At 40.8% G+C, this 21,004-nt stretch overlaps 1 protein-coding gene across 4 annotated transcripts in view; it reads right to left on the bottom strand.

The window, feature by feature from the left end:
* The window catches only part of foxp1b (forkhead box P1b), a 551,692-nt gene that overhangs the window by 486,280 nt on the left and 44,408 nt on the right, over window positions 1-21,004 (bottom strand). For all 4 annotated transcript variants that reach the window (XM_070895167.1, XM_070895172.1, XM_070895168.1 and 1 more), the window contains exon 2: window positions 11,577-11,699. The gene's annotated coding sequence lies outside the window, so the exon portion shown is untranslated. The remainder of the gene's footprint in view (window positions 1-11,576; window positions 11,700-21,004) is intronic.

The following is a 21,004-nucleotide window of genomic DNA, read 5'->3' as shown; positions in this document are numbered from 1 at the left end:
ATGGGGATTGCAGTGAATAGATGGTCCTCCCTTCACATCCTTTCCCCATCACTCATGTTTTCTCCAACCTCCTCAATTACATCGCATACTCTACCTCTTCAACTTCCCACTAGCTATCACTCCCGTCCCTGCGCCTACTTACTCTATTGTTGCCCTTACCTCTTCCCCTTTAAGCTAACTGCTTCACCTCTGTATCCTCCCATCTCTATGCTCCACTCACCTCACCTTTAACCAGTCTCCCCTCACTCCCACTTGCCCCTCACTCTATTCCTTTCCTTCCCTCCCCATCTCTTTATTGGTTGTTTCAAGCAGAGATCTTTATTATTTCAAAATTCAATGTATTTCATTTTTTTTTAAATGAAATTAGCAAGAGGCAAGACACTTTGCCTGCTTCTCTCTCTTATCTGTGTATGTGCCTTTGTCTGTTTTCAGAAATTAGAATGATTACATTTTTGAAGTGTCAGCAAAACAAGTGTGAGATAATAGGAAGTTGTTTGCATCAAAATGCAACTCCTTTTTTGAGAAAACCAAGCTAAAATTAAGATAACGAAAGTGTAATTTTCACCATCACCGCTTGGGCAGTAAACTGATGAAGCAGATTGCGCACGCCTTATACAACCTGCCTGATTTTAATTTCCATTGAAACTGCTACTACTGTCACCACCAGCAATATGCCATAGGACAAAACTGGTAGTCAATTTGTTAGTGTGTCACAGTCACAAAAAGACACATCACAGCATCAGAATCGGCACATTCAAACACTGATTTACATTCGCTTTCAGTGTCTTCACATACCACCACATAACATCCTTTGTGCATTGGAGAGGGGCGTAAAAGCATAGCACTGGTAAGATTGAAGCCATTCTCATGTTTTTTTTTTCCCCCAATAGGTTCTCTATTTTAACAAAACACATAAACCTCACATGTCACTTAGAACGACTCCGTTTCTAGTCAAAGTTTGGAAAATTGAGACAGAGCAACATTGTGCATTCAAAATAGTATCCCCAAAATGGTATCACCAAGACTGGGTCATACTCTGCAAAATGGTAACTTGCTTTCTCCAGTGTGAAACAGTGCAAACAGAGGAACGGAGACTAATTCTATAGAGTACCACTGAAAAAAATTACAACACTTTAATGCTAACAAAAACAAATAGTAATCTGCCTGGAATTTTTGAACTCCTTTATTGCAACATCATGAAGTAATATGCAATTGCTGATGCAATAGCTAATGCAATAACCCAATAATATCCTCACTAATGTGAGTATACTTAAACAGATACTTTATTGCAACACAATGTAGTTACTACAGGTACTGTAAAGTCACTAAAGTAACCCTCACCACCGCCCTTCACTAATTTCTGTTAAAAAGTATACCATATCACGGAGATCGATGTTTTACTTCAGCTACACTGTATGCTCGACAGCAATTGACTACTTAACAGACAGATTCATTTGCAAACAAACATTCACTCACATTGCCAGATCAATTCACAAATTGCCTGTTTATCCAGACCCACAAATGGACTCAACCATCTTCACTTACAATACTGAACTAAGTTAACTGAAAGGAAATTGACAATCATCAGCATTCTGTAAAATAAGCTCACAAATATAACTCTCCCACAAGTATCATCCTCGACAGATCTACAAAGATGTTTCACGGGTTATTAGGTGACTGCAAGAAACCAGTCACAAATAATGAATTAAGTTAAGGGAAAATAAACTACGGTACCAAATTTTGGATTACAGTGAGGATTTATTTTTACAAATCGAATTGCCTGAAAACAAAATTACAGGTTACATAATGATGAAGAGAAAAATATTGCTGAACATATACTACTAGGTAGTAGAGTGGTTTATATGCCATCATGTAACATATCCATACCACTCCACAGAAGAGGTGGTTAACTTCCCTTTTATAATACTGTTTTTTTATTTTCTCCGAATTTTCATCTCTTAAGTCTCAAAACATCACACACTACACCGCGGCTGTGTGGAGCAGCCAAGTGACTGACTTCCCAGCCTACTCTGTAATTGACTGCTACAAACGGGACAAATTCTGAGTGACTCTCACTCCAATTTTCCCATCCTCCTTATGCAGAAGTCTATTTCATTACCTCCACATGATGGGGATTGTTAACTTTTCCTGTGTGGAATTATAACTAGGAGCCCAAGTCCTAGCATTCAATGCACTGGAGTTCTACAAGCCGTGCTACCACAACATCCGGGACCCATGGAAAATTCTCAAACGATCAACTCTTGACTTTACATACAATGCAAATGTTTTCAGTGAAGAATTTAGTCACAAAACATGAAGTAATAATTTAATTTGGGCCTCAATGCTTAGCAACCTTCGATGGCTGTGAACAATTGGTCTGATGTTTATATAATCCATTAAAAGACATATAGGGGTTGAAATTGGCATTGACGCCAATGCAAAGCGGGCAGTAGCAAATTGCTAGCTTATTCTACACCCTGTCTGAATTTCTTTTGAAAATGATGCGAGGTGTAGAACTCATTGCTGCCCATCCTGCGCTGCCACCAAAAGCCAATTTTATCCCCGTATAAGGTCATTAGAATACTTAAAAATCATCTACTTTAATTGTAGTTTATTTGATTCATGCATGTCTGTCTTAATAGAAGAGAATTATGGGAAACTATAGCTAAACATGAAACAAACATCACCTGTTTTGAGAACTGAATCATCCTTGAGTATTTGAAGATGGTTTCAGGACATCTGGATGCACAGACGTTACTTAGACCTTGGCACTGCATTAAGTAGCCATGGAAATTTTAGATGAGTTTCATTGAAATTGTTTGTAAGCAAAATATACCTTTGCATGGTTCCTTTCAAAAGACAGCAGAGTTTAGCAGTGTGCCACAATCCAATCTTATTAATGTCGACCTTTCTAATTTTTATAATTACATTTTGAATTCACTGCAATGTTTTGGAAAAATTTGAATGACATTTGTTCTAATAAATAATCAATTGTTTCAATTTTGTTGGAAAATTTCAAAACTAAATATGACACTGGAGTTGGGCTAACCGCTGCAGTACAGTGCCTGCTGGGAGAGTTTCATCATCTTCCCCTCCCCCCCTGCTGATCAGAGGTGGTAGATGATGGAACCTTCCTCAGAGTCATGAAATTAATTACTAACGTATTCCATTACCACTGCACAAATGTCATGTTAATTTCAATCATCAGCAACTCAGACAATGGTTTCACACTGGCAGCTGGCCAGCTAAAATGAAGAGAAAAACTCAGCCAATTACTTGACTTGAACTGGGAAGAAGACCCATGAGAAGGGAAGCAAATGGTAAATGTTAAAATAAGGTACCTTTGCAGATAAGTGCTACGACTATGACAAGGCAAATTTTGAGATCTACAGAGGAGCTTAGAAATGCTAAATGGCAGCTTTACTGAACACATGCTGTTTTAGTAAATACAGCATCTCTTTAGGGGGACACAATTAGGTTTTAACTTTGATGGATTTAATTTTGTTTTAGTGAAGCAGCAATTGAAAACTATTTTAATCATAGTCACTGCAGTAAATCATAAGTGATATTGTGCCTCAAATGTTCACAAAGACTGCAATATACCACAGTGCAATAAATTACTACTGCTAACATCAACTTTAAAATCAGACTTCAGACAATAATTTTGTGGTTTTTATTTGTCTTGTCATTTTTAAACTAAACTGAAAATAATAAGTGACTTGTGGTCTGAGATCTTTGCTTAATATGATTCTTTGAGTTATATGAGTCAAATACATTATTCAAAGAGTTCTCAACACATCATTATGCCCATGTATGACATCTAACAGAGAAACCATCCTGCATTACTTAAATGCTGTCAGGATCTCATCTGCTAATATAATTATGAATCTTATGACCAATCTTGCTTATTTTCCTACTTAAACTACCATAGAATAAACTCCTTGGAAAGAGATCATAGCCTTGCAAATCCTACTTTGAACCAAGTACAGCTATTTTAACATCTCTCTCTCCCACTGCTTCTAAGATTTTCTCAATGTTGTCAATAGTCATATTTATTAAAAGAAAAATGTAACTGTTATTAAATTATGGAGTTTTTTGACCGATCAATAAATGCTGTTTTGGTTTATAGAAATGTATTACGTTTTAAGCAGATAACTCTAACTGTAATCATTTGTGTACAATAAAAACACTGCACCACTACAGAGCAAACAAGATAAAACTTTTCATCAAAAAATCTGAAATGTCAATGGTCTTCTTTTAACAAATGTTGACTAATGGGCACTGTATTTACAGCACTTTGGTTTTATTTCAGATTTCCAGTATTTAGTGTTTTCCTTTGCACTTTGCAAAGAGGAAAACATAAGAAATAGGAGCAGGAGTCGGCCATTTGACCCCTCGAGCCTGCTCCGACATTTAATAAGATCATGGCTGATCTGATCATGGACTCAGCTCCACTTCCCTGCCCGCTCCCCATAACCCTTTATTCCCTTATCGCTCAAAAATCTGTCTATCTCCGCCTTAAATATATTCAATGACCCAGCCTCCACAGCTCTCTGGGTCAGAGAATTCCACAGATTTATAACCCTCTGAGAGAAGAAATTCTTCCTCATCTCAGTTTTAAATGGGCGGCCCCTTATTTTGAGACTATGCCGCCGAGGATTAGTTTCCCCTATGAGTGGATAGATCCTCTCTGCATCCACCTTGTCGAGCCCCCTCATTATCTTATATGTTTCGATAAGATCACCTCTCATTCATAAGAACATAAGAACATAAGAATTAGGAACAGGAGTAGGCCATCTAGCCCCTCGAGCCTGCTCCGCCATTCAACAAGATCATGGCTGATCTGGTCGTGGACTCAGCTCCACTTACCCACCCGCTCCCCGTAACCCTTAATTCCCTTATTGGTTAAAAATCTATCTATCTGTGATTTGAATACATTCAATGAGCTAGCCTCAACTTCTTCCTTGGGCAGAGAATTCCACAGATTCACAACCCTCTGGAAGAAGAAATTCCTTCTCAACTCGGTTTTAAATTGGCTCCCCCGTATTTTGAGGCTGTGCCCCTAACTTCTGAACTCCAATGAGTAATGGCCCAACCTACTCAACCTTTCCTCATAAGTCAACCCTCTCATCACCAGAATCAACCTAAAGCTACTGTTTCACACAAATTTAAAGTTTAAAGATTAAGGAGTGGAAATTCGGTCACACCTCTGTAGCGGCGTTAATCCGGGCAGAGCGGTAAATTTTACGGCGACAATTGGATTGCACCTGCCACTGCAAAATTCCATCAGCTGGGCCCAGAGTTTGGAGCGGAGCGCTAAGGGAGTCGTTGCACACCTGTTTTAGGGCGCAAGGCCGGCTGAGCAAGCGAAATCCCGAGCTAAACAGCCGGCCTCGGAGCGCTTTAAGAGAGGCCTCTGGGTGGGGGGGGAGGGGGGGGGAACAGCCAAAACAATCCCAATACATAACTCACGCCACCATCGCAACAAAAAAAAAAACAATCACACTTACCTGAGGTCGACATTACTTCGCTCACTGCGGCCGCTACAGCTCAGAACTCCAGCTTCCACAGGCGTTCCCAGCAGAGCGCTCGACAAAGTGCTACAGATTGGGCGGCAGACAAAATTCTGAGCCAGTGTCGCAACCAGGGGCCACTGCACACCGGCTCGCCTCTTCCGGGCAGTAATGCTCCGCGCCCCCTCGAAACTGGCATCAAATGTCCCGGCGAGCGCTCTAAGCTGGCCACCCGCCCAGAAGTGCTTACCGCCGCCATTACCACCACTCCGGGGTGCTAAGAGGTGGCAAAAGACCGAAAATCCGGCCCAAATGTTTTGAAATTAATCCCAATTTAAAAATAGGTGATACTGCCGATGTCACGATGACTAACACGTGCATCTGCAAAGAGGTTACAGTGCACAGTGAAATCCCTGCAAAACTCATTTCTGGTAAGAATATCAAACTATAAAGAGAGAGTGTTGTGGTGGCACAGTGTGCATGCATTACTGCTCTAGTGTAATGTGTAGTGGATTCTCCCTTCAGATATTTCTTAAGAGAGTGATTTACTGATCTCAATCCGCCCATGGGGATTGGGGGAAATCCAGATAATTCTCCACAAGAAAGAAAAATAAATCAGACAGCTAGTCATTCCAGGCTCATGAGTCGACAGAGGCAGTTGCTTGCCAGTCCTTAGCTAGGGAACAGCCTGTTGTGGCAGGACCATAAATGTGGGTAAAAATAATATATTTTAAATAGGTGATATGCTCTCCTAAAGGCTTAAGAGATAAATGCTATGCTCAGTATGATATTGAGCCATGTAGAGCAGAAAGGGCTCATATTTAATCCTGAATGTGTGCTGATCTGGTTGGACTATTTCTGGGCAGCAATGGGGGTGCTACAGTTGGCCTCAGCTGCAGGAGTTCCTCAGGGCAGTGTCCTAGGCCCAACCATCCTCAACTGCTTCATCAATGACCTTCCCTCCATCATAAGGTCAGAAGTGGGGATGTTCGCTGATGACTGCACAGTGTTCAGTGCCATTCGCAACTCCTCAGATAATGAAGCATTCCATGCCTGCCTGCAGCAAAATTTGGACGACATTCAGACTTGGGCTGATATGTGGCAAGTAATATTCATGCCATACAAGTGCCAGGCCATCACCATCTCCAACAAGAGAGAGTCTAACCACCTCCCCTTGACAGTCAACAGCATTACCATCGCCAAATCCTCCACCATCAACATCCTGGGGGTCACCATTGACCAGAAACTTAACTGGACCAGCCACATAAACACTGTGCAAACAAGAGCAGGTCAGAGGCTGGGTATTCTGCAGCAAGTGCCTCACCTCCTGACTCCCCAAAGCCTTTCCACCATGTAGAAGGCACAAGTCAGGACTGTGATGGAATACTCTCCACTTGCCTGGATGAGTGCAGCTCCAACAACACTCAAGAAGCTCGACACCATCCAGGACAAAGCAGCCCACTTGATTGGCACCCCATCCACCACCTTCAACATTCACTTCCTCCATCACCGGCACATCATGGCTGCAGTGTGTACCATCTACAAGATGCACTGCAGCAACTCGCCAAGGCTTCTTCGACAGCACCTCACTAACCCGCGACCTCCATCTCTAGAAGGACAAGAACAGCAGGCACATGGAAATACCACCACCTGCAAGTTCCCCTCCAAGTCACACACCACCCGGACTTGAAAATATATCTCCATTCCTTCATAGTCGTTAGGTTAATATCCTGGAACTCCTTCACCACACGGACTACAGCGGTTCAAGGCGGCGTCTCTCCACCACCTTCTCAAGAGCAATTAGGGATGGGCAATAAATGCTGACCTTGCCAACAACACCCACAGCCCTTGAACGAATAAAAAAAAGCTACAGGGGGATGGAAGGTGGGGGGGAATCAGCCATGTCAGTAGCGCCCAATGCCTACTGGCAATTGTATTGTGTTGATGTTTTATACCATTGAAATTAATGGGTTGGAAAATTGGGTGGGTTCTACAACGAGTAGGTAATCTGCTTTGCAAGATTGTTACCCATTGAGTCTTTAAGTTACTTTCCAGAATCAGTCCACTTATGGTACAACCAGCAGACATGCCATTTTCACTTTGGGTATGCTGAAGACACTGGAGTTCATTTTCATTTTGGCTTCTTGGGTGACAATCTGGCAGATCAAATTACCCATCCTTTATAGGACCCGCCCGATTTTCATTGCACTAATTTCAAAGATATGAAAGTTGCCCAGGCAGGCAAGTTAATTATTACCCCCACTCGAGCGGAGCATTTATGTCCAACATCAGCTGGATCCAGTTTCACTGTAATGTCTGTCACTAGACCTACTCTCGGGGAATACAAAGTCTGGTGTCATCAGCCAGATTGCATACACCATCCTAAACACAGTGAAATTAGATCTAATTCTTTTTAAAGGAACATTACTTTACAAAACAAAACCTTCAAGAAAGGTAAGTAGTAACTGTTTTAGAAAAAAATTTAGCCAAATTTAGATTATAAAGGATAGTAAAATGTATCAATCATTAATTATCAGAAGAGCTTAAAAGACTAGCTTCTATTATGACTACAAAAGTATCGTACAATATAGAAGCTGAGATTTTAGTGACATATTCATTCACACTTCCCCAGACACTATGTAGTTAAAACACAAGGCCCAACAGCACCAGATCTAACAAATCAAATATACACCCCTGAGGAGAGTTTCATGAGAACACAAACCTAATAACCTGTGCGGCTTTGATGTCTTTGAGTGTAAAAAACATCGACAGCTTAGAATCTTTATGCTAAGATACAAAAAAAGTGCAAAGAAACAGGACAAAGGCTATTCAGATTTTAAAATGAGTTATTTCAACCCTAGGCAATATCAACTTGTTACAAAAATGAACAAAAATTAAATAAAACTTGCATTTTTATCCCTGATTTACTCTCATTCATTCCTCGCATGAAATCACTGGTCTTTGGGCATCCTCCTTCTGTCAGGACTGAAGAACTATTTCGGTTATGGACTATTGCCATCCAAGTCGCTTCATGGAACAGCACCAGTAATTGGTTAAGCGATGTCTGTCACTCCCTGAAGCAGCCAGACTAAGAATACATTCAAGCCATTCATGAATGACAGGCCAGTTCAAGCAACAGGCAGCCGTGACACTCCATCAACATGACCACCTAAGTCAGGAGGTAGCTGACCTTCCACCTCTGCTACCAGGCCACCATTATGGCACCTTGTTCAGTTCTTGAGGTACATGCACTCACAGTGATACATGATCACATTAAAAAGTGAACAAATACTTTAAACATGTTGAATTTCAAATCCTAGACAGATGACATCATAATAAAGCTATCTAAATGTGTGATCCCACATAAATATTCACGTTATAAGTTATCTTACTGTAACTGCGAATAACTGAGAAAAATTAGATTAAAAAAAAAACATGATATAAATAGGAAATAGCTAGAATGGTCAACAATAAGATTATCAAGCATATATGGAGGTGGGGGAGAAGGATTGGAAAAGATTCAGGGTGCTACAGGCTTCAGATTTATTATTTTTAAGTATTGTATTCATTGTCAATCCTAGTCCCACACTTTGTTATTTAGCCTTATTCTTCAAAATTCAATGTCCATCTAACACCTTTCAACAATATTTTTTTCAGGAGGAAAGAGTTTACATGCTGAATGAGTACCAAGTTTGCTCACTCCGTTAGGAAGAAAAGATAATGTTTTTGCTTAGGAAAATTACCCACTTTTTCTACCTTCACTTCCCCGTCAAATGTTTGGGCTGCAGATATTTCCATACACCCAACTAGGGCTGCTTTAAATTGGCCAACAGACTATACTGTAGGTGAGAAAGATGGGCCTCTTGAGAGAATATTATTTTGCAGCCCAATTAGAACTGCCAAAATTTGCCCAGAGAGATGGGCAGAAGGTGTGGGATGGGACGGGGCAGGGGAGGAGTTGGTGATGTAGCTAAATTCAAATTAAAGTCCAGACTAGGATTGAAACAGAAAACCGCAACATCAAGTTCAGTGCTCTATTGACAATACTGTATATCCTTTTTTGGAGATCTGTTTAGATTGGTAAAAGAAAAGGTGGTGGGGTGGGGGGGGGGATAAACCCTTTCAGGAACAATTGTAAGAAGTATGTTTGGTAACACCCTCATTACAGTGTCATGTGATTGATTATATAAATTATATTAAAAATGTCAATGTACCATACCAACTGAACAAAAAATATTTATTGCATAAGTTCTGATTATTTACAATTTGAAATCAGATGTTACAATAAAATACAGTTTTGTTTTCAAATTACATTGTGGCAAAACATGTACATACACCTGAAAATGCTGCGACTCTTTTGTATGACCACATAAGTTATGGATAGAAGCATTATAAATTAAAATTCTGCTTGTAGAGACAAACTGTATTTCATCTTTCTCTTTGAAGCAATTTCATCTTTCGCTTTAAAACAATACACATTTTCACTTTGAAAAGTCACTCAATTCTGTAAAAACGTATGGAGCACAAATTGCTTCATGCGCTGGCATGTTCACAAATAAAGGTCATTATAGACAAAAAGTTGGTGAAGGTCTGCTTGGCATTTGCACCAGATTCAAGCAATGTGGTAATACCAATGGAAATACTAGAGGCTCAGGCAACCTTCAACAGGCTAAGAGTTCTGCAGTCAACTCAAAAAGGTTAAGGAAGGTTTGGGAACTATGTTTCTATTGTTTGAAAAATATACCTTACAGAAATATCAAATTTATTACCTTAGAGGACTGCCATTTTGGGGCATGTTTCCTCCTCAGTCAATGCATGACGTATATTGTTTGGAGAGGCCACATGCATGCCAGAGTGGCAGGAGTCACTGCTATAGGGATCAGCATTTTGAACCAGCCTGGGACACAAACCAAAGCAACCTTGGAAGTCCTCTATTGTCTTCCAGTATGAAGCAGTAGCTGGGTTTAGGTGCTTCTGATTTGTCAGTCCTAACTGCATTGAATGGAATTGCCCTGGGACAAACAGTTCCTCCTTGTACCGTGTAACATGAACTGGCTGATGAGGGAAGGAGTTCCACAAAGCGAGCCTCTGTGAAGCATCAAATGGAATAGTTTTTTTTCTGATTCTCTTGTCCTTTCCCCAATCCTATCCTAAAGCCAACGACTCCTGCTGGATTACATCTCCGTGGGTGCCTGATTCCCCCCCCCCCCCCCAATGTGTCACTCGTGGCCATTTTCACGTGTGAGCCTAGGCTGGGTAGTAAGTGTTGGGATGTTGCCCGTATGGTGGCTCGTGTGCAATTGCCACCACACGTTAAAAAAATCCACCCACAGGCATCTTCCATCCTTCAAAGATTTAGTTCGGGACTTGGAATTTTAGGTCCTTCATTGAAACTCCTGTGAACTTTTGACGTGGAAGCAAGTCTTCCTCGATTCGATGGACTGCCGATAATGATGATGTTGCTTGACTGTGCAGGATATCACAGCCAATCTGCTCCTGTTCTCCTTGATATCCACATATCCGTTCTTTGCAGTGGGATCACTGGATAGCAATCAAGAGAGGGGACCTTAGCTGGTATTTTCCTCTCTGCAGTACGTGGATGCTGTGGCTAACTGAAGCACCTCACAGGTGCTGACTCTCACTCTGGATTACAGTTCCACATATACCCTCCAGTACCTCAATCAATTGTCTTCCTAATATAAATTCTACAGAGAAAGAACTTCCAAATATCTGTTTAGCCCATCCAGCCAAGCGAGACCTTCAACTGGGCCCAGGTGCAGCTTGACCTTGGAAAGTGTTGGCTTATCCACCTCTAGTTAAGTGTAACAATCAGCAAAATTATATCAGCAAAACTACAGTGTTAATAGTTACTCACTGGAAACTGTGGGCTAACATAACCACGTATACGTAATTATGAGAAATGTAACCTTTTTAATAGTAATTTATAGATTTTTTTTTTAACTTCCAGGAAATCAAAGTCATTTGCCACCACCATTCCCCCCCCACCCCGCCCCAATCCCCAACACCCGCTCCACACACACGCCCTTATGTTATATAGCTTACCTTTTTTCCCCTCTACAGATGACAGATTTCAATTCCATACAATCAAAATTTGGGGTCCAACCCAATCGATGATAATGTCACCATCGTAAACGACTCTTAAGGTGGAAGTGCTCAGTCAGGACACTGAAACAAAACAAAACGCAAGTTATTGATAAGATTCTAAGTGGGAAATATCTTGCAAAACCACAACTTTCTCACAATAAATGTAACTAACAAAAAAACAAAAAGGCCTGAGGTGGGGGAAAACACCTAAAACAAACCCGAACAAATAAACATTTACCATTTTCTTGGAACATATGAAACATTTTTTCTTTTCTGACATAAAACTAAAACTTAAAATGCAAATAAACAAGATGTGTGGGTGCCAAAAATTACTATTACTTCTTTCATTTCCAAAATGTCATTCTACTCATCATTTATACATGAGTTTAAACTTTAAGTTTGGACATCTATTCCAGACAGATGAGTGACAATGCAAGAGAAAAAGCATTTTATTCAGATCTCTAATGTCGACCATACTATAAATAACTAGAGCAACTGTCTGTAATCTGGAATTGCACATCATTCTGCAGTATGATTGTACCTCCCTGATGATGCAGCTCACTGAAAAATTAATCCTTTGTGTATTCTCTTGTCTGAATGTGGTAAATATGGACTATTTATCTGTCTCCTCAAACTGACAATAAAGCTGCATTCCATGGTTAATATGTATGCAGGTATGTCCTACAAGGTTCTCTTACAAAAACTTAAACACTGTTCAAAGTTATTGTGCAAATTTTATGACTGAAACAGCCTCTGTACTGCCTCTTCTATTATTATCTGTAACTCCTGATGGATTTTTTAGTGTTATCACTATGTTTTTCCCTTTCCAAATGCTGCTAAATTTACAGACTGTCTACTTTGCAGTCTGACTTCTTACCAACAGTTCTTTGTTGCTCAAACAACAGCCTTTATCTTGTTTATTCTACTTAGCAAAATCGCCACTTTAAGAGCAGGCGGGGCGATGCCAGTTTTGGGGGATGGTAGAGGGAAGTGAGAATATCAAGGCCACATGTTTCAGAAAACAAGGCAATTTTTTTCGTAGTTATTTTCTACACATTTAAACAACTGTGAAGAAGATAAGGTAGTAACAGCTGCACATGATGTACATATTTTACCACTGTTTGTTAATAACACTAGTTCAGCTATTCATGGCTTTAACTTTGCTTTGTCTGTTCCCCTGCAGTGCATGGGGATCCTGCTGGCATGACCAGACTATGAAAGCAAGCCTCAAATGACCAAGTGCAACGGCAACGTTCAAAGTAGGAACCAAACCAGACACAACAAACCACTGAACAGCCAACCTACATTGTCATAATTTATGTGTGTGGAATTCAACTGCAACACCATTTACTGAAAGCTAAATTTCCACCAGTGTCATATTCCTACCGGAACATTTGGTTTTGAAAACTTCTGATAAGATACTACTGATATCTTATCTACTTCTGCATGAATCCAACCAAATTTCCCCACTGGCTTTACAATCAGCAATTACTTCCGCCCAATATTTAAAATTATCTCACAAGATCTTTGAATTTATTTACATCCAAAAGAAGCTGATCCAAGCATAAAAAGATTCTGAAATGATTTGAGTTAATATACAATATATAATATATTAGTTAATATACACTTCATTAACATTAGGGATCCTTTCAGTTTAAAACAGCCACACTGACTGAAACTGAATTTGACTTCTCAGTGTTCATACTAGTTCTCTGCTCTTAACTAGAATAGAGATGGGTGGTTTCAAATGCTGGTGGGTGCTGGGTAGGGTGGAGAAGTGAGGAAAAACAGAAGGTACTAGGATTTTAATTAGACTGCTTAAACTATTTGTTTCTGTGCTCGTTACAAACTGATGTCTAATTACTGTAGATTTCACACTGATTAAAGACTGCACCATTTATTCTGCAGATTTTTACAAAAATGAACTGTAATTTTAAAAGCACAATTTCCCAGCTCCTGTGTAAACTAGCCTACACTGTAGCCTTGATTTTGACCTAACCTGCCTAGCAGGAACAGAACAGGTTCAGGTCACACGCCCATTTTACACCCCGTCTGATTTTACTCCCCACTGAAATCAATGGGGCGCAAAATCAGGCAGGGTATAAAACAGGCGACAGACTCTAAACCGACTCATTCTCCCCAGGCAGATTAGGTTAAAATTGGGGCTTATACGTCAATGGGAAGTACGTCATTTGTTTTCTACAAGTCGCAGAAAGCTGAAAAGCAATGCAAATGAACCCACTGTTGCACCGTTGAACAACTTCTTACACTGATGTAGGGGATAAATGAGGTTTTTGTTACAAGTGAAATGAAAAGATGACCTTCCTGATCAAGCATCTGCTCCAACTTCCCATGCAGCCTACAAGGAAACCTTACTCACCTCTCCCGAAATAACAGGCATGGTTAGTGACTATAAATCATAATCTTACCACAGATTGCTGTGCAAAAAGTGTGATTCTTTCTTTAAAATAAAATTAATTTGAAAAATTCTAAAAAAAAAGAGAGGGCTGGCACATGAAGGTCACATCTATGGATACTGGTGGTGGAGGGTTGTTGGAGAAAGTAAAACTTGCATACAGGGATCTTAACACAACATCTCAGGCCAGGCAGAGCTAACTGTAATTTTACTGTAAGGCATTTTTTTTAATAAGGAAGTTAAATATTTGAAGCAACTAGTCTCTTGTTTTATTTATCTTGGTGCTTATCATTGATATTCCGGTCAGTAAATCATTAATAATTATTTGGTTACACACAGATTATCATTTACAAGAAATAATCCTTTGGTTACAACGAAAATTACCTGCGAGACCAAGCTTTAAACCTGTCCGCATAGAATTTAAAGCACAGAAACAGGCTATTCAGCCCAAGTGGTCTATGCAGGTGTTTATGATCCACACTAGCCTTCTCCCACCCTGCTTCATTTAACCCTAACATATCCTTCTATTTCTTTAGGACTACACTTCAAAAGTACTTCATTGGCTGTAAAGCGATTTGGGATGTCCTGAAGTCGTGAAAGGTGCCACAAATGCAAGTCTTTCTTTCATGTACTTATCTAGCTTTCCCTTAAATGCATCTATGCTATTTGCCTCAATTGGTCTACGTGCTAATGGAAAAAACAATGGTGAAATAGAGGCAGCATTATGAGTCACAATGAGAATAGCAAATAAGTTTTTAACCTTTGTTAATATTGAGGGGGATAGATAACAATCTCTAGTGCACATATTCCAAAGCTCCGCATTCCTTTAAAAATCAAGTTAGTTATTGCAAGCACAAAGAAACACTGCAATGTGTAGGATCTGAAAAGACCATTGCAGTCCACATGGCTGATCCCAATACCTGTGAAGTATCAGATCCCACAATACCTCTTACACTCTCTATCAATTATTTTCTCCAGGAACTGATCCAACTTTCTTGAATTTGCTGATACCATCAGCTCCCATGGCTTCCATCAGCAGTCCAGTCCATACATTCACCACATTCTGAGTAAAGTAGTTAAAATCAAAACTCTCTATACCTTTTAATGTACAATTGACATTAAGCATATTAACAATTATCCTGTCTATTATACCCTCTAGGATCTTGAATATTTCAATAAAATTACCCGAGTCCTTTCTCAAGTATAAACATCCCCAAGTCTTGCAGCATTTCCTCGTGACTCAGGTTCCTAATCTTCAGGTTCCTAATCTCAGCTATCAATTGAGTTATCCTTCACTGCACCCTCTCCAATGCCAGGATGCCTTTCACATAATGAAATGGGTAGAATCATGCACAGTATTCCAGGTGGGAGCAAACCAGCACTCTCTACAAACCCAGAATTGTTTCTTGATAGTTGTATGCTTTTCCTCTGACTATGCAGCCCAGGGTTCTACTTACTCTCTTCACTGCTGCAACACGTGGCACAGATGGCTTCAGAAATCTATCCATCAGGAGGCCCAAATCCTTCTCCTGTTTTGAGTTCTGTAGAATAATACCCAAGTTTCCCACTCTTATGATTTTTGCTTTGGACTGCATTACATAATATCTACCACTTGTCTACCAATCTGTCAAGGTCCTTTTGTATTCCATTGTCCCGATGCTTGTTGCTTGCAGTCCCTCCCAATTTTGTATCATGATAGCAATGAATAATATTGATAGCCAACGTTCCCCAGTTGGAGGTGGTGCAGATGGAACATTCCCATGTTCTGAAGAAATCACAAAATCTCCGCAAAACAAGCAACACGCTTGAATCTCAGAATAGTATTGGTAATGGGGAACATGGAAATGGCAGAAACTCTGAACAAATATTTTCTATCAGCCTTTACAGTAGAAGACACTAACAATATTCCAACAGTGGATATTCAAGGGGCTATGGGGGGCGGGGGGGGGGGGAAAAGCAGGAACTTAACACAATCACAATCACAGGAGGTGGTACTCAGTAAGATAATGGGACTAAAGGTAGATAAATCCCCTGGACCTGCATCCTAGGATCTTAAGACAAGTAGCGGCAGGGATAGTGGATGCATTGATTGTAATTTACCAAAATTCCCTGGATTCTGGGGAGGTGCCAGCAGATTGGAAAACTGCAAATGTAACGACCCTATTTAAAAAAGGAGGCAGACAAAAAGCAGGAAACTATAGACCAGTTAGCCTAACATCTGTGATTGGGAAAATGTTGGAGTCCATTATTAAAGAAGCAGTAGCAGGACATTTGGTAAAGCAAAATTCGGTCAGGCAGAGTCACCATGGATTTATGAAGGGGAAGTTATGTATGACAAATTTGCTGGAATTCTTTGAGATATAACGAACAAGGTGGATAAAGGGGAACCAGTGGATGTGGTGTATTTGGACTTCCAGAAGGCATGTGACAAGGTGCCACATAAAAGATTACTGCTCAAGATAAAAGTTCATAAATTAGCATGGATAGAGGATTGACTAACTGACAGAAAACAGAGAGTCGGGGTAAATGGTTCATTCTCGAGTTGGCAATCAGTAACTGGTGGGGTGCCGCAGGGATCAGTGCTGGGACCCCAACTATTTACAATCTATATTAACGACTTGGAAGAAGGGATTGAGTGCAACGTAGCCAAGTTTGCTGACGATACAAAGATGGGAGGAAAAGCAATGTGTGAAGACACAAAAAATCTGCGAGAGGACATAGACAGGCTGAGTGAGTGGGCAAAAATTTGGCAGATGGAGTATAATGTTGGAAAGTGTGAGGTCATGCACTTTGGCAGAAAAAAATCAAAGAGTAAGTTATTATTTAAATGGAGAAAGATTGCAAAGTGCTACAGTACAGCGGGACCTGGGGGTACTTGTGCTTGAAACACAAAAGGATAGTATGCAGGTACAGCAAGTGATCAGGAAGGCCAATGGAATCTTGGCCTTTATTGCAAAGGGGATGGAGTATAAAAGCAGGGAAATCTTGCTACAGTTATACAGGGTATTGGTGAGGCCACACCTGGAATACTGCGTGCAGTTTTAGTTTCCATATTTACTAAAGGATATACTTCCTTTAGAGGCAGTTCAGAGAAGGTTCACTAGGTTGATTCCGGAGATGAGGGTGTTGACTTATGAGGAAAGGTTGAGTAGGTTGGGCCTCTACTCATTGGAATTCAGAAGAATGAGAGGTGATCTTATCGAAACGTATAAGATTATGAGGGGGCTTGACAAGGTGGATGCAGAGAGAATGTTTCCAGTGATAGGGGAGACTAGAACTAGAGGGCATAATCTTAGAATAAGGGGCCGCCCATTTAAAACTGAGATGAGGAGAAATTTCTTCTCTCAAGCGTTATAAATCTGTGGAATTCACTGCCTCAGAGAGCTGTAGAAGCTGGGACATTGAATAAATTTAAGACAGAAATAGACAGATTCTTAAACGAAAAGGCAATAAGGGGAGCGGGCAGGGAAGTGGAGCTGAGTCGTATTAAATGGTGGAGCAGGCTCGAGGGGCCATATGGCCTATTCCTGCTCCTATTTCTTATGTTGTTATGTTCTAATAGAGTTATGGAAAGCTGCAAAGGACAACCAAATTACTGGAACTACTGACTTGGTAGAAGACTTCCCTATGCCACATGTCTAATGAGAGCCGGAAATTGATTTTTAAAACTTGTGCTGTCTGATATTATTGCATGCTGATATTCATTTTTCATATGTAAATTATTTGGTGCTTCCAGCAACATTCAGAGTTTTTCTGTGTTGTGAATTCATACTACAGGTATATCTCATCTTCCAATAGGTCCGTTTTTGCCAGACTGGTACTATTTGTTGCAAAGTAACTTGTTTATACGATGAAAAAGCAGAGGAACTCATAAGAAATACACACATAAAGTGTACAAGAGTGACAATCTATAAAGAGTGAAAAGAAAGATTTTATTACCAACAATATTTCCATATTAGAAATGTTAAGAAAATATAGTCAGGAAATTGTGTTAGGGAAATTGATGGGATTGAAGGTCGATAAATCCCCGGGGCCTGATAGTCTGTATCCCAGAGTACTTAAGGAAGTGGTCCTAGAAATAGTGGATGCATTGGTGATCATTTTCCAACAGCCTATCGACTCTGGATCAGTTCCTGTGGACTGGAGGGTAGCTAATGTAACACCACTTTTTAAAAAAGGAGGGTGAGAGAAAACGGGGAATTATAGACCGGTTAGCCTGACATCAGTAGTGGGGAAAATGTTGGAATCAATTATTAAAGATGAAATAGCAGCACATTTGGAAAGCAGTGACAGGATCGGTCCAAGTCAGCATGGATTTATGAAAAGAAAATCAAGCTTGACAAATCTTCTAGAATTTTTTGAGGATGTAACTAGTAGAGTGGACAAGGGAGAACCAGTGGATGTGGTATATTTGGACTTTCAAAAGGCTTTTGACAAGTTCCCACACAAGAGATTGGTGTGCAAAATTAAAGCACATGGTACTGAGGGTAATGTATTGACATGGATAGAGAACTGGTTGGCAGACAGGAAGCAGAGAGTCGGGATAAACGGGTTCTTTTCAGAATGGCAGGCAGTGACTAGTGGGGTGCCGCAGGGCTCAGTGTTGGGACCCCAGCTATTTACAATATACATCAATGATTTAGATGAAAGAATTGAGTGTAATATCTCCAAGTTTGCAGATGACACTAAGCTGGGTGGTGGTGCGAGCTGTGAGGAGGATACTAAGAGGCTGCAGGGTGACTGGACAGGTTAGGTGAATGGGCAAACGAGTGGCAGATGCAGTATAATGTGGATAAATGTGAGGTTATCCATTTTGGTGGAAAAAACATGAAAACAGAATATTATCTGAATGGCGGCAGATTAGGAAAAGATGAGGTGCAACGAGACCTGGGTGTCATGGTTCATCAGTCATTGAAAGTTGGCATGCAGGTACAGCAGGCGGCGAAGAAGGCAAATGGCATGTTGGCCTTCATAGCTAGGGGATTTGAGTATAGGAGTAGGGAGGTCTTACTGCAGTTGTACAGGGCCTTGGTGAGGCTTCACCTGGAATATTGTGTTCAGTTTTGGTCTCCTAATCTGAGGAAGGACATTCTTGCTATTGAGGGAGTGCAGCGAAGGTTCACCAGAGTGATGCCCGGGATGGCAGGACTGACATATGAGGAGAGATTGGATCGACCGGGCCTGTATTCACTGGAGTTTAGAAGAATGAAACGGGATCTCATAGAAATATATAAAATTCTGACGGCACTGGACAGGTTAGATGCAGGAAGAATGTTCCAGATGTTGGGGAAGTCCAGAACCAGGGGTCACAGTCTAAGGATAAAGGGTAAGCCATTTAGGACCAAGATAAGGTGAAACTTCTTCACTCAGAGTTGTTAACCTGTGGAATTCTCTACTGCAGAGAGTTGTTGATGCCAGTTCGTTAGATATATTCAAGAGGGAGTTAGATATGGCCCTTATGGCTAAAGGGATCAAGGGGTACGGAGAGAAACCAGGAAAGGGGTACTGAGGTGAATGATCAGCCATGATCTTATTGAATAGTGGTGCAGGCTCGAAGGGCCGAATGGCCTCCTCCTACACCTATTTTCTATGTTGCTATGTTTCTATAAAGTGCATGATTGTATATCGGTATGTGAAGTTAAGTAATTAAGTTTGAAAATAAACACTATTTTAAAATGGCTAAGTAATTTCAAACCTAAAATCTGGTACACAGTCATCTTTGTACGAACACCAGGTAGCAAAGCATAGACTTGGCCAATGTGAAGACATTAATCACTTTTACATTGGCCGAGGCGGGTTTGCTTGTGCCGGTGGTTCCAATGCAAGGGCCTTGCTCACGCGATGGTAATCTAACAGAAATTTTCTGGTAATCTTCACAACCGGCTTTTAGTAATTTGTACTGCAGTGTAATGCTTAGTCATACAGACAGGGAAGGTTCCAGGTTCAATCTCCAGATTGCCAAATCTGCTGCACTCACTCAGAACAGTGTGTTCGGATAATAACATTGGTCTTAATGTCCGCTGGGCAGGCCACATTGCCCGCATGCCAGACACGAGACTCCCAAAGCAAGCGCTCTACTCGGAACTCCTTCACTGCAAACGAGCCAAAGGTGGGCAGAGGAAATGTTACAAGGACACCCTCAAGGCCTTCCTGATAAAGTGCAACATCCCCAGTGACACCTGGGAGTCCCTGGCCAAAGACCGCCCTAAGTGGAGGCAGTGCATCCGGGAGGACGCTGAGCACCTCGAGTCTCATCGCCGAGAGCATGCAGAAATCAAGCGCAGGCAGCGGAAAGAGCGTGCGGCAAACCAGTCCCACCCTCCCCTTCCCTCAACGACTGTCTGTCCCACCTGTGACAGGGACTGTGGTTCTCGAATTGTACTGTTCAGCCACCTAAGGACTCACGTTAAGAGTGGAAGCAAGTCTTCCTCGATTCCGAGGGACTGCCTATGATGATGAATGTCTCTGGGCTAGGGAGGGGAAAATATCTGCCATAGTTCTCCTCCCAATCTTCATCCAATACCTTATTCTGAAAATATATGCACATGGTGATGTTTGACAACAGAATTGGGCTCAAATGTGATTTCCCCACAGCCACATAGCCTACTATTCATTACCTGGGCTCATTCATAAAGAATACCAAAGGCCAGCTGCAGGCTGTGAAGGTGTACCCAGATGAATTAGTGCCTTCAGGAGGGAAATCGAGATATTTTATATAGGAAATGTTAAATTATTTAAATCTATAGAAAAGAAAGGTTTTACCTACATTATTTAATACAACATATTTATTCATTAAGCCTCCATATACCTGTACAATAAGATTATACAAAAAAAGTAGCACAAATACTGGAGAGGACAAACTATATGGCTCAGTGTTAAGTTCAATTTGGAAGCTTGAAGCGTAGCAATGCCAAAGTGATCATCACATTGACAGATCAAGGCAATAAAATTTGACAGAAGCATGCAAGTT

This window comes from Pristiophorus japonicus, chromosome 12 (assembly GCF_044704955.1).
Source record: "Pristiophorus japonicus isolate sPriJap1 chromosome 12, sPriJap1.hap1, whole genome shotgun sequence".
Lineage (NCBI taxonomy): Eukaryota > Metazoa > Chordata > Chondrichthyes > Pristiophoridae > Pristiophorus > Pristiophorus japonicus.
This window is presented reverse-complemented; position numbering and strand designations above follow the sequence as displayed.